Here is a 10,222-nt window from a genome sequence, read left to right as displayed (position 1 = left end):
CCGAACAGTTCACTGCACTACCAAAGTTCCAACACCTCCCTCGCCCCCAATCTACTCCACCTGGGTGGGCCTGCTCCTGCCTGGTTCCATTTTTAACAATCCAGTTGTAGCAAGAAAATCACTCGCATTAGCTTCCTTGTTCTCACACTGTTACTTATTGATGCTACAAGGATTTAGCCTTGACCGTCTCTTATTTCTCATCTCCATCCTGCATCTCATCCAACCTCTTGGTCCCTCCAATGTCTCCTATTTGTCACACTGCTTGCATAGCATCATAAGAAATTGAAATATAGGAGCATTCTGCCCAATGTTTCCTCCTAGGTCAACACCGTCATGCCAAAAATCAATCCAGACCACCACTGTTGAACTGAATGACCTTCCTTAATTATGGAGATTTGATGGGACCTCACCAATGCCTTCTACAGTTGTAGCGAGATGATCTTAGTCTTGTAGACCATCACCCTTAAAATAAAAGGTCAACATTCTCTTTGCCTCCTTAAATTACTTGCTGCACCAGCATGTTAACTTTCCACGTTTCATGTACAAGGGTACCCAGATCTCTTTGAATACCAACACTTAATACTCACACATAAATTAGTACTGTGGCGACTCACTGTCTAGTCGGGCGAACCGGCTCGGCAGTCGGGTCGCGCGGCGTCGGAGCGACGAGGCCCAAGATGGCGGCGGGCCTCGTCTTTCCGAGCGACGGGGAGAACCCGCGCACGGGAAAGTCCTGTTGACGTAGGACTTACGTCATTGCCGGTTGTTTTGGGTGGGAACATTCTCCCTTAAAGGGCCCGCGCAAGGCGGGAAAATAAACCAGTTCTGTTTGGCAATCCTCCGAGTAGAGTCTTGTTTTATTCCGCGGTAGCAACCGCTACATTGGTGACCCCGATGGTCCAAACGGCTTTTGGACCCGCGAAATGGACGACAGCGCAGCAGCCAACGCAGTGGCCCTCAAGCTGCCCACCTTTTGGACACTTTGGCCCAGCGTCTGGTTTGACCAGGCCGAAGCGCAATTCCACCTTCGGCAGATCACCTCCGACTCCACGAAGTACTACCATGTGGTTAGCTCTCTGGACCAGGAGACAGCTGCCCAGGTTGGAGACTTCATCCAGTCGCCTCCAGAGGAAGATAAGTACCCGGCTTTCAAAGACCTTTTGATCCGGACCTTCGGCCTCTCCCGTCGTGAGCGCGCCGCCCGCCTGCTTCATCTGGATGGCCTGGGGGACAGATCCCCATCCGCCCTAATGAATGAGATGCTGGCATTGGCCGAGGGACACAAGCCATGCCTGATGTTCGAACAGGCCTTCCTTGAACAGCTCCCCGATGACATCCACTTGTTGTTAGCTGACGCCAACTTCAGCAACCTCCGTGGTGTGGCCGCCCGGGCAAATGTCCTGTGGAGGGCCAAGCGCGAGAGCGGTTCGTCCGTCAGTCAAATCACCAGGCCGCGAGCCCAACGCCCGCCTCGCCCGGCCCCAGCAACTGAGCAGCCACGCCCCAGGAACGCAGACGACGACACGGGTGACCAGCTGTGCTTCTACCATCAGAGGCGGGGTGCAGAGGCCCGTCGATGCTGCCCACCCTGCAAGTTTCAGGGAAACGCCAGGGCCAGCCGCCGCTGATGGCTATGGAGGCTGGCCGCCGACAGAGCCTCCTCTTCGTTCAGGACAAGAAATCTGGACGGCGTTTCCTCATTGACACTGGAGCGGAGGTCAGTATTTTGCCCCCGACAGGCCGCAACACTCGTAACAGGCCACCAGGTCCTCTACTCAATGCCGCCAACGGTACAACGATACGGTCTTTCGGCACCCGTAAGCTTCAATTACACTTTGGCGGCAGCCGTTTTACCTGGACCTTTACCCTTGCCACCGTCGCCCGACCACTCCTAGGAGCTGATTTCCTTCGGGCCCACAACCTGTTAGTCGACCTGCGAAGGAAGCGGTTAGTCCACTCTAGCATTCTCCGGACCTATCCCCTGGGAGAAATCAGCCCACCAGCCCCGCGCCTGGACTCCATTTCCCTTTCTGGCGACGATTTCGCCAAGCTCCTAGCCGAATTCCCATCGATTTTGGCACCTTCGTTTACAAATTCTAGGCCCACACACGGGGTACGACACCAGATCATTACCACAGGGCCACCCCTTCATGCCCGAGCATGACGATTACCTCCAGACAAGCTCCGCCTGGCAAAGGAAGAGTTCCGTCACGTGGAGGAGCTGGGGATTGTTCGCAGGTCAGACAGCCCCTGGGCCTCCCCCCTGCACATGGTCCCCAAAGCCACCGGAGGGTGGAGGCCCTGCGGCGACTACCGCAGGCTGAATGACGCCACCACCCCGGACCGCTATCCCATCCCTCACATCCAGGACTTCGCAGCGAACTTACACGGAGCCCGCATCTTTTCCAAAGTGGACCTCGTTAGGGGATACCACCAAATCCCGGTCCATCCGGATGACATCCCCAAAACTGCAATTATCACCCCATTCGGCCTGTTCGAATTCCTTCGGATGCCGTTCGGCCTTAAGAACGTCGCGCATACCTTCCAGCGGCTGATGGACGCGGTAGGCCGAGACCTGGACTTCGTGTTCATTTACTTGGACGACATACTGATCGCCAGCCGTAACCGCCAGGAACACTTTTCCCACCTCTGCCAGCTGTATTCCCGCCTCCGCGATTTCGGCCTCACGATCAACCCATCCAAGTGCTAATTCGGACTTGACTCTACCGATTTCCTCGGCCACAAAATCACCAGCGACGGGGCAACACCCCTACCCGCCAAGGTGGATGCTATCCGCCATTTTGCCCGCCCTGACACAGTCAAAGGCCTACAGGAGTTCCTTGGGATGGTCAACTTTTACCATCGTTTCATCCCTGCAGCAGCCCGTATCATGCGCCCTCTGTTCTCGCTGCTGGCTGGTAAGGGCAAGGACATCACCTGGACTGACGAGGCTGCGGCTGCTTTCGTTAAGGCCAAAGACGCCCTGGCAGACGCCACGATGCTGGTACACCCCAGGACTGACGTCCCGACTGCCCTCACGGTGGACGCGTCCAACACCGCGGTGGGTGGGGTACTGGAACAGCTACTCGAAGGCTGCTGGCAACCCTTGGCATTTTTCAGCAAGCACCTTAGACCACCCGAACTGAAGTACAGCGCTTTTGATCGGGAACTTCTAGCGCTGTATCTGGCGGTCCGGCATTTCCGATACTTTCTAGAAGGCAGGCCTTTCACCGCTTTCACCGATCATAAGCCTCTGTCCTTTGCCTTCTCCAAAGTCTCCAATCCCTGGTCAGCTCGTCAGCAGAGACATTTATCCTACATTTCCGAGTTCACAGCTGACATCCAACATGTCTCCGGAAAGGATAATGTCGTTGCTGATGCACTTTCCAGACCAGCCATCCACAACCTATCCTTGGGTGTCGACTACACGGCCCTAGCTGACGCACAGCAAGCCGATGATGAACTGCCCAGCTACAGAACCACAGTCTCGGGTCTGCAGCTCCGAGATTTCTTGGTTGGTCCAGGTCAGCGGACCCTACTTTGCGACGTTGCGACTGGTCAGCCCCGCCCTATAGTCCCTGCAGCCTGGCGGAGACGCGTTTTTGACTCGATACATGGGTTGGTGCACCCGTCCATCAGATCTACTGTCCGACTGGTGGCCAGCAAGTTTGTCTGGGATGGCCTGCGCAAACAGGTCAGTGAGTGGGCCAGGACTTGTCCGCACTGCCAGACGTCAAAAATCCAGCGACACACCAAGGTCCCACCACAGCAGTTCGAGCCTACCCGTAGGAGGTTCGACCACATACACGTCGACCTCGTGGGCCCTCTGCCAGTTTCAAGAGGAGCCCGGTACCTCCTTACCATCATGGACCGGTTCACGAGGTGGCCAGAGGCAACCCCCCTGACTGACATCACAACTGATTCCTGCGCCCGGGCGCTGCTCAAAACTTGGGTCTCACGTTTTGGTGTTCCGGCCCACATCACTTCAGACAGAGGCACCCAATTCACTTCCAGTCTCTGGGCTGCATTAGCGAACCTGCTAGGGACGCAGCTGCACACCACCACGGCCTACCATCCTCAATCAAATGGGTTGGTGGAACGTTTTCACCGCCATCTGAAATCAGCCTTGATGGTCCGCCTGAAGGGTCCTAACTGGGTTGACGAGCTGCCTTGGGTCCTGCTCGGCATACGCACTGCCCCCAAAGAAGACCTCCGCACTTCGTCAGCTGAGCTTGTATACGGGGAGCCACTAGTTGTCCCCGGGGATTTCATACCTGCCCTTCGGGACCGAGGGGAACAACCCCCAGCAGTCCTACAAAGACTGCGCGAGAAGCTTGGCGCCTTGGCCCCGATTCTCACCTCACGGCACGGTCAAGCCCCATCCTGCCAGCCCAAGGAACTACGGGACTGTAAGTTTGTTTTCATTCGCAGGGGCACACCTCGGGCACCATTGCAACGACCATATGAGGGACCGTTCCGAGTCATACGGAATAACGGATCCACTTTTATTTTGAACATTGGAGGCAGGGAACAGGTTTTCACGGCGGACCGCCTCAAACTGGCCCATTTGGATCTGCAACAGCCTGTCGAGGTTGCCACGCCGTGACGCAGAGGCCGCCCCCCTAAGCGGCAGCTGGCACAGCCCACGGACCTTGGGGACTGTCTTGCCGGTTCTGGGGGGGGGGTTGTGTGGCGACTCACCGTCTAGTCGGGCGAACCGGCTCGGCAGTCGGGTCGCGTGGCGTCGGAGCGACGAGGCCCAAGATGGCGGCGGGCCTCGTCTTTCTGAGCGACGGGGAGAACCCGCGCTCGGGAAAGTCCTGATGACGTAGGACTTACGTCATTGCCGGTTGTTTTGGGCGGGAACATTCTCCCTTAAAGGGCCCGCGCAAGGCGGGAAAATAAACCAGTTCTGTTTGGCAATCCTCTGAGTAGAGTCTTGTTTCATTCCGCGGTAGCAACCGCTACAGTACTCTGTTTTTTGCCTCTTTCTACCAAAGTGGATAATTTCACTTTTGATTCTGTGTCCTCCTCATAGGTAATTTCCCAGCCATAAATCATCAGTGATCTCTTTAACAAAGCTATTAACATAAACTGCAAATATTTGAGGTCCCAGCAATGATGCCTGAGGCACACCACTAGTTCCAGCTTGCCTACTCTCCATTTCCTGCCCATTTACCGATCTTCTAATGTAGTGGCTGAATCATGGAGGCTGTAGCTGGCTGTTCAAAGGCAACTGCTGGCATTTGGATGCTCCCAGCTATATGGACCAGAGCCCACATTCATTTGAATGGGGGTTCCCAGGCCTGTAGATCAGGAGAAGATGATAGGTCAAATTATTTATTTTTTTAAACTACTTTTATTTAAATATTTTGATTATTTCCTCATACTTCAATCTGCTTTTAATTTAAATAAAATTTAACATTTTAAATGTAAACCTTTGATAGTTTTGACAGCAGGTGAAGCTTTGGTCTGAAGACTATCAATGGGGGTAAGAGATGGGCCATCACTCAGCAACATCTGGGTGAAAGGATCTTCCACTTCTGATGGCCTCAATGGGTGCTGAGTTTGTTCAGTCATCTCCATCTATCCCAAGTAAATGGAGGAAGGCAAGGAGACAGGCCTTTCAGCCCTTCATGACTGTGCTGACCATCAAGCACCCACTTACACTAATCCCACTTTATTCTCATACACCAATCATCTTCCCTCAGACTCTATTACTTGCACATACACCGGGGAAAATTACAGTGGCCAATTAACCTGCCAACCAGAGGGTGGTGAATGCAGATGGCAGGCCAAATGCAGCTCAGTTTGGCTCAGCAGCACCAACTCCAAGAGTCCATCAAGTACGAGATGAGCTGAAATAACCCTCTGTGTCACCATAACCACATCAGCAGCCTTGCTCATTTCCACCACTGCCTCGACTGAGCTGATGCTGCCAGCCTTCTCCATGTTTCCATTAATGCCAGTACTGGAAGTCTTCTATTCCAAAGCTCATATGGCGACCCTCCATAAATTCATGCTCATTCAAGCCCTGCTGTTCATACACCAGATCTGATCAAGTTTTACTCATCCACCACTCTGGTGTTCATTCCACCAAATTCTCCTTGTTTTTAGATCTCTCCATATTATTACCCCTCTCTTACTCTGTACTCTCCTCCAGCTCTGTAACCTGCTCCAACCACCTCCACTCCCTTCCAAGTCCAAACACTTGTACATTACGTAATTTCTTCATTCCAGCATTAGCAGCTGTGCATTCGTATTCCTGTATCCCATGTTTGGGATTTCCTCTGTAAATCTCCCTACTTCTCTCCCTTCCTTCATTACACTTCTCAAAACCTACTTCTATTTTCTTTCAGGTGACCTGCCCTTTTACAGCAGGTAATCTGGCTTCATGTCAAATATTGTTAGGTAACCTTTCTTCTGAAATGCTTTGGGCAGATTACAATACAGGCGCTTTGTAAATGAAGGTCGTCGCCATGAAAATATTATCAAGCTGTTCAACCAGACGATTTAGCAAGATTAAGTTGACCATATGTTGCTGATGAGTTTTCAGAATTCATCTGTTACACCAAGTATGAAAATACACATGGTTTTCTGTTTTGTAAGTTGGTTGTTATCAAGCTGGATAATGCAGCCTTCCCTGGGATACCTGAAACATCAGAATTCATTGAAAGATCATCAACCTGAAACATTTACTTTGTTTCTGTCTCCAAAGATGCTGCCTTACCTGCTGAGTATGTACCACGTTTTCTGTTTATTTCAGAGTTTCAGCATCTGCAGCAATTTGGCCTTTCATTTGCAGGTAGGTAACGATGTTCCCAAAACTTAATCAATCTTGTCCTTGGGAACTGCTGTGAATGAACTAATTTCCATGCCCATCTTTGGGAGGATGGTATTAGCTTTCTCAGAGTCACGAACCTCCACCTGTAGAGTTTCCTTTCATTGCTGCTGAAACGTCTATTACTGGGTGAATTCACCGCTAATTATGTTCAGTTTGGCTTGACACTCACACTCCTTGATCTCACTGAAGCTTTTAAATCTAGTGAAATGATTATAGCTGCCTGGATCTAGCTGATATGGCCGTAAAACCATTGCTTCTACAATGGGCTAGAATTTCCAACCAGCTTTCTGCTGCCCACACATCCCACCAACCTCTGAGAAACGTCAGAACTTACATTTTTTTGCAATCTGACTGGTGACAACTTACTGCAAAGTCCTTGGTCAATCCTCAAAGGCGATGCTCTTACAGCAACTTGGACTTTCACAATGCATAAGGGACAGAAAAAGCTCCTTCATAAAACAGCTGCAAAGTACCTTGACAAAAGGCCACATCATGCCACCCAATTTTGCCAACTGTCAAATACTGTAAATTTTTCTGAATTGAAAGCTATTATTTGTAAGACTGTAACATATATACAGATTTCAAGATTAAAAGCTGAAATACCACTTAAGAACATAAAATAATTAAAAACATTTCACTTAAGTTAATTAGTCCAAAAATGAGAATCACCTAACACTTACCTCCCATGGAGCATTCAAATGGTTGACTCTGCTGCAAGGTTCAATATGGAGATTCACCAGCATAAGTGCAGGGGATTGCTGCAAAATTACCCTTCACTGCTGAATTATGGAGCCCAACATCAGAGTACAGATGTGAAGTCGTCAGTTAATGTGACATCCACACAGGAATGCTGATCTTGCTGCCACTTACACCATTATATACTGGCAGTTCTGCACAGAGCTGCAGGCTGGCAAAATCTGGCCAAGTAATATTCTGTTTGAAATGCAACTAATTTTGCAGAGAGGAACTTGTAAATCTACTGCAAAAAGTGCTGAAAGCAATAAAACTGTAGAAAGGACTGAAGAGTAAGGTCACGTTTTAGTATCAAGAAACACCAATTTATAGTATCATTTCCATAGAAACTTCAATTTTTGATAATCTGAATTATTGGTCTATTAAAAATATTCATTTCTTTCCCTTCAAACAACCCTGTCGGTAACCGTTATGAGGGAGAGTTTCCTTCCTTTGCGATGAGGTTGATGATCCCTTTTGCTCCCTGCTTCAAGATTCCATCATGTGAATCTGTGGAATTCATTGCCACAGAGGGCTATGGAGGCCAAGAGATTAGATTTAATTAAGGCAGAGGATGATAGGTTCTTGATTGGTAAGGGGGTTAAAGGTTACGGGAAGAAGTTGGGAAAACGTTGAGCAAAAAGCAGCCATGATTGAATGGCGGAGCAAACTCGAGGGGCTAAATGGCCTAATTCCACTCCTCTATCTTATGGTCTATGTCATTCAAAACTGAATGAAAAGAGCCGTATACTGGTGAAAGTACCCAGGATACAAAAAGGTGTCCTATTTGTATATTCAGAGTTCTTGTGTTACTTTTAGCTTGCCACCTGCTAAGTTATGTTTTAAATCTTCCAACCAGTTTTGCAAAGATTGAATTTATATATTTTACAGATTAGCAGCCCTTTCTAATTACTTTCAATGCCTCATATATGGCCATTTTGTTTCACTAACAGTGCAAATTATACCACATGTGGGAGACTGCAGACCAAGATCTGGGCTGGCGCTGGTAACACCCTTTCCAGTTAACATTCAATGGACAAGTTTTTGCTGTAATGAAATGGGCTTCAAGGCACGCAGGGAGAATACTTGAAACAAGGTGCAAGACGATCAGTGTGACATTCGAGATGTGGACATACCACGCAAGTAAAATAATTTGACATTGATGAGCAACTGGATAAGGATTGACTAAGCTGCCAAGATTTTCCAAGTTATTGCACCTTTTAGGGATGTGGTGGGCTGCCAATAAGGCACAGCCATAGTTAGACCTTCAATTTGTTATCTGGCCGAGGTTTAAGGACAGATTTGTTAACATGCCTACAGATAATCTAGATTTGGAACAGCACATGTTAGATTAGCTCAGGATTTCGCATTTCCCATGATATGAGCACTCCATTTGGTACGTAGGGAGAATTAAATGACAAACATAATGCTCATCATTTTACCTAGCCACTTGTCCATAATCTTGGTGATTATTAACGTTTTCATTCTTTGCTTCATTTCAGTGCAGCAAGCAGAATTTTGTATCTCCAAGTTAACACGCGACCAGATCTGGATATTTCAGTCAGTGACAGCTGTTACGGCTCGGCACCCAAGACAAAAGTGCTGTTTCTATAAACAGACAATCCCTTACGGCCTAAAATATTTGCCCTTTACCATGCTATGAATATACGAGCCTGCGATATAAATCTTGCCCTTTATAGATACAGGTGTCAGCTTTGCTGTAATCATTCTTGTTTCTGAATCTGAAGATCATGGGTTGAAGCTGCACAAGAAATTTGAGCAAATAATTCAGTTTCCTTTTCAGAGTGGAATGCACGATTGAAGTGCCTTTTTTAAGACAAAATATTACATCAATTCTTTACATCTTTGGGAGGAAAGAAATTGTCAATGTTTCGGATCAAAACCCTGCATCAGTCCTGACGCAGGGTTAGGGCATAAGAAATAGGAGTAGGAGTAGGCGATCTAGCCCGTCGAGCCTGCTCCGCCATTCAATATGATCATGGCTGATCTGGCCATGGACTCAGATCCACCAACCTGCCTTTTCCCCATAACCCTTAATTCCCCTGGTATGCAAAGATCTATCTGTGTCTTAAATACATTCAATGAGGTAGCCTCTACTTCTTCCTTGGGCAGAGAATTCCACAGATCACTTCTCTCTGGGAAAGCAGTTTCTCCTTATCTCTGTCCTAAATCTACTCCCCCAAATCTTGAGGCTATGTCCCCTAGTTCTAGTCTCACCTACCAGTGGAAACAACTTTCCTGCCTCTATCTTATCTATCCCTTCCATAATATAAGATTCTCCCTCTGAATTCTTCTGAATTCCAGCGAGTATAGTCCCAGGCGACTCAATTTCTCCTCAGAGGCTAACCCCCTCACCTCCGGGATCAACCTGGTGAACCTCCTCTGCACCGCCTCCAAAGCCAGTTTATCTTTTCTCAAGTAAGACCAGAACTGCACGCAGTACTCCAGGTGCAGCCTCACCAGTACCCTGTACAGTTGCAGCATAACCTCCTTGCTTTTAAATTCAATCCCAAGAGCAATGAAGGCCAACAGTCCATTTGCCTTCTTGATAGCCTGCTGCACCTGTAAGCCAACTTTTTACGATTCATGCACAAGCACTCCCAAGTCCCTCAGCACAACAGCATG

Source organism: Pristis pectinata, chromosome 15 (assembly GCF_009764475.1).
Source record: "Pristis pectinata isolate sPriPec2 chromosome 15, sPriPec2.1.pri, whole genome shotgun sequence".
NCBI lineage: Eukaryota > Metazoa > Chordata > Chondrichthyes > Rhinopristiformes > Pristidae > Pristis > Pristis pectinata.
This window is presented reverse-complemented; position numbering follows the sequence as displayed.